The sequence below is a fragment of the Pongo pygmaeus genome, chromosome 3 (genome assembly GCF_028885625.2).
Source record: "Pongo pygmaeus isolate AG05252 chromosome 3, NHGRI_mPonPyg2-v2.0_pri, whole genome shotgun sequence".
Taxonomy (NCBI): Eukaryota; Metazoa; Chordata; class Mammalia; order Primates; family Hominidae; genus Pongo; species Pongo pygmaeus.
Window position 1 is genome coordinate 60,052,459 of NC_072376.2, and position 4,873 is coordinate 60,057,331.

The following is a 4,873-nucleotide window of genomic DNA, read 5'->3' on the forward strand; positions in this document are numbered from 1 at the left end:
AGTCTGTTGGCATATTTACTATAACAGAAGCATTTTCTATGCCTACAGATTGACAGTAACAGTAGTAATGGTAATAATTGTCATAGCAATGGTACAGTAGTAGTAATAGCAGCAGCAATGGTAGCAGTTGAAATAATGTGATGGTAGCAAAGGCAGTCAATGGCAGTAGTAAGAGTAATTGTGATAGCGGTAGTAATCCTGGCAGTGGCGATAATAACAGTGGTGCTGGTAGCAGCAGGAGTTGTTGCGGGGTGGATGCAGTGGAGTAACAGCTACACTTCTATAGCACAATCCAAAGCACTCTGCATTTATTAATTCCATTCTCACAGCCATCCTAGGAAGTAGGGAGTATTGCATTTTACAATGGCACTTGTAATATTTTGAGTTATTTCAGCTCTGATACCATACTTGGTTATGCTGATTCCGGCAGCATCTCATTAAGATTTTGGTCTTCTCATCTTACATCCTCCTGATCCCACTCACTTGACCCCCTTCTCACTTATGGCAGCTAAAGTAGCCCCACAGCCTCTCCATCCTTGTTGTTTCTGGCAGGAAAGACACTCATTATACAGTGTGAAATTGTGTGCTTTCTTTCAAGGGAAGTGTCACACTTGGCAAGAAAGAGTGGGGAAAAGTGCTGCCCACTGATGGTGGGTACTTTATAAAGTGGCTGGCTGGCACGGGTAGAAGAGAAAAGACGGAAAGGAGACAGTGTCCTTCACCTCTGTCATGGCTGAGGCAGAGTCAATACACATCCCCAGTGCCACCGGAGGCCTGTCTCAACTTTCTGTCATCACCTGCTCATGTCCCTGCTTTCACACATGACTTGTCCTTTCCCATCAATGAATTAAGTATATAGAAAAACCATTTCAGGTCGTAGTCAAGAGTCAGATATGCCTGTGTGCAAATGCCAGCTCCACCATTAATTGCATGGCTCTCTCAGACTCAGTTTTCTCCTCTGTAAAATGAAGGTAATTATCTCATATAACTGTTTTAGAAAATGAGAGAGAAGGAACATCCACACCCTACCCAGCACTTGGCACACACATCCTTAATAACTATTACCCATTACTATTACTGTTGTTACTGCCACTGTATTTTTCCTTCAAGCCACTAAACCCATAATTGTTATTAATACATATCCAAACAGTTCTTGAAAAAAATCCTCTAAAATTGTGTTACCCAAATAACCCAAAAAATAAAATTTTAGGTTTGCAGTGCAGCCCCCCACTCCTCAAAGATGCTGTATGAGTTTTCTGTGGCTGCCATAACAAATTACTACAAGCTTAGTGGATTAAAACATCACAAACTTACGATCTTGCAGCTATAAGTCAGAAGTCTAAGATGGGTTGTCAAGAAACTCTAGAGGAGAAGATGTAACCTTACTCTTTCCAGCTTTAGATGAAGAACATGTTCCATCGCCCTTCCCACATTCCTTGGCTCATGGCCCCACATTATTGCAATCCCTGCCAATCATCACATCTCCTTCTCTGACTCTCATGTCTCCTTCTCTCCCTTACATCTTTGTGACTACATTGGGCTCACCCAGATAACCCAGGAGAATTTTCCCCTCTCAATATTCTTAACTTATACATCTGCAAAGTCCTTTTCACCATATTAGATAACATATCCACAGGTTCCACGAGTTAGGATGTGGACATCTTTGGAGGACCATTATTCTATCTACCACAGAAGCCATGAAGAAATAGCCATAGAAAAGACTGAGTTGTCTCCATCGAGTTCCCCATTCCTTATTCAGTGTTCATACAGTCATCACTGATCTTCCAGGCTCCCCTGATTCTCTCTGTTTCCTAACATCTCTGAGGCTCAGTGTCCATATGTGTCATACAGTAATGGCCACACTGCATCTAGAGGGCTGTTTGGGGAATAACCAATGTACTTGAGTTGTAAAATCCTTGGCAAATTTTAGAATAAAATGTCACATAAAAATGAATGAATAATAATTTAACTGTCTCACAAGTAAATTAATACACTCAAACTGCTCTAAGATCTTTGGATAAAAGACATTCTTCAGATGCCAAGTGTACGTTGGTGTTTTGCCTTTGTGCTCACTTCCAGCCATCTATCAAAAGCACACTTTAGTTCATTTTTCCTTTTTCAGATAAACTATCTAATTTTCTGCCCCTGTGGCTTTCCTGAATGTCTCCTCCCCCAAGCCTTCCAGTGGGAGAAATGTAACTTATTTTCTTCTCTGGGTTTTCTGTGGGTGGGTAGATATGGCCTCTTTGACTAGTCTTTTTCTTTCCCTTTGTTCTCAAGCTACAGCTTTTGCTGCCTCTGACTTCGTTTTTGCTGTGTAGCTGTGAGTTTGCCACCTCTCTTTTGAGCTTCATCAAGGGCTGCTGTGGCCTGATATGTAGGTTTCTTTCTAATGTCGGTCTCCAGGGGGAATGAAGTAGATATGGTTGTTCACCTGCTGAGTTAGGAGTTTGCCCTTATACATACACCATAATATTTTATTCTAGTTACAGGGAGCATGCAGCATTTATACTTCCTTGGACTCCCACATGAAAACAGAAGCAGCTACTGTGTGTCCTTCAGAATCCCTCATGCATTGCCTTTGCTGCCTGTGGGTGGGCAGGGATATACAGTCAAGCACACTACAGAAAGAAGGTGCCGATGACTCTATCTTTTGAAGTTGACCTTCTCCCAAAAACCAAGAACTACAGAGAGGCAAACATTTATTCACTTGAAAAAAGGTGCATTTCATTTTCTTAAACATCTAAAAAGACATAACTACATTTAGTATATGGCAATGCTCCCTTTATCTCCCTATCAAGAGAAATAGTTGTGTGCATATATTAGCCACTCTTCTGATATTATGAAGGAATTTAATATAGGAAAATGGTGACAAAGGTTTTGAAAACACAGGTTAAGTGGAAAATGGCATTACCTAGAAATTGGCAACTGTAGGACGCTGCTGCTATTGTCCCATAGCTGTAGAAGCAAAGAGGTGAATGTGGAGTGATCCAGAGCCGGCAAGCACACACTTGCTACTGCTGTTGGAACAGAGCTCTGCCATCATATTTGTTATCTATTGCTATTGTATAACAAATCCTCTCAAAACTGGCTTAAAATAACACACGCTATCTCACAGTTTCTATGCATCAGAAATCTAGGTGTGAGCTAGCTGGGTCCTTCCTCTGCTTCAGGGCCTCTCATAGGCTTCAATTAAGGTGTCACTCAGGCTACACTCATCTGAAGGGAAGGATACACTTTCAAGTTCATGTAGTTATTGGTAGGATTCAGCTCTGTGTAGGCTGTTGGACCTCAGTTTCTCACTGGCTGTTGGACAGAGTCTGCCCTCAATTCCTCGCCATGTGGGTCTCACGAACATGGCAGTTTGCTTCCTCAGAGCACACAAACCAAAAGGCAAATAGAGAGAGTCTGCCAGCAAGACAGAAGTCACAATCATTTGCAACCTAGTCAGAGAGGTAGCAACCCTCAACATTGCCATATTCTATTGGTTGGCAGCAAGTTACTCAAGCAAAGGGGATTTCACGAGGCCATGAATACCAAGAGGTAAGGATCAGAGGAGGCCATCTCAGAAGGTACTGACCATACCTGCTGAGCAGGAACCCAGGACCCCAAGCTCCCAGTGATGATGCTGGAGCCACCACCAATGCTGTTGGAGCCCCAGTCACCCACGGTACTGCCCACTGCTGCCACTGTCACAGCCAGCTGAATGACCTTCCCTTTCTACCACTTTCCAGTCTCCCATGAGTGCTCACCCTCATTGGCAAATGCTAACTGAAGCCCAGTAACAAAGGCAGCTAGGAATGCACTTCTCATGTTTCCAGCAACTTGAAATTCAGAGGAGAGGAAATAAGGATGGGAAAAGGACTAACCATAGACAATAGCTGGCCCAACAGGAAAGGGATGCTTCTACTCATTTCCACATCTCTTTTTCAGACCCTTTCCATTCTGCTCATTTAAATCAACTGACGCACCAATGTTATCTGCTCCATGTGTGAGGTCCCACTCATCACCCCTTCACTGGAACACCCCCCTCAACCCTGAGCTTGTTTTCTCAGACTGTCCTCCATGTTCCCATCTTTGCTGCCTCTTTTTCTTTTCACTTCCTTCAAAGCTTAGCTAGCCTATATTTCCTGCCCTTGATTGCTCAGGGCTCTGATCTTTGCCAAGTAGTACTGGATGACAATGGGAAGCCTTTCAATTGATTCCATTCAACAAAGTCTCTTATATAGATGCTAGGTCTCAAACATAATGCTGGATGCTAGAGTGCAAAAATGGAAAAGAAGCAATTCCTGCCCTTGAAGAGGATGCAGTTATGCCAGGGACACAGATGTCTATAATACCAAGTGATAAGTGCTACAATTCAGGGACATTCTGACAGATTGATTGACAAACCATACAGATTTGTCCTTAATTGGCTGCATGTTATCTGCACTTTTGGTTCTTGCTGGGGAAAAAAATGCAGCCTTGAACTCTCAGCTGTACAATCCTTATCAAACATACTTACAATAAATCATTTATGGAGGTTCTAAGAGATAAGCAGCCCATCCATTTCTTTAGATATTCTACAATTTATTCTTCATGTACACAGATGCAAAATTCAGTTTAAAAAATCTATAAAGAACCGAAACAACATGATCCACAGCCTCGTTTTTACAGCCTTTAGTTTTCAAAGGAACCGCTTTCACTCAGCTGTACTTTGGCATCTCATCATCCGTCTATAAGGAGTAACATTTTAGAAATACTGAGTGAAATTAGATCTAAACCCAATATTGGAATGTCAAGGGGTTTCTCCCCTATATCACAGCCTTCTCATATTCTAAGGATTCCATAGAGAAGTTCCTTTTAGAGCTCAAACTCAGAAAGAGTTTTCTCA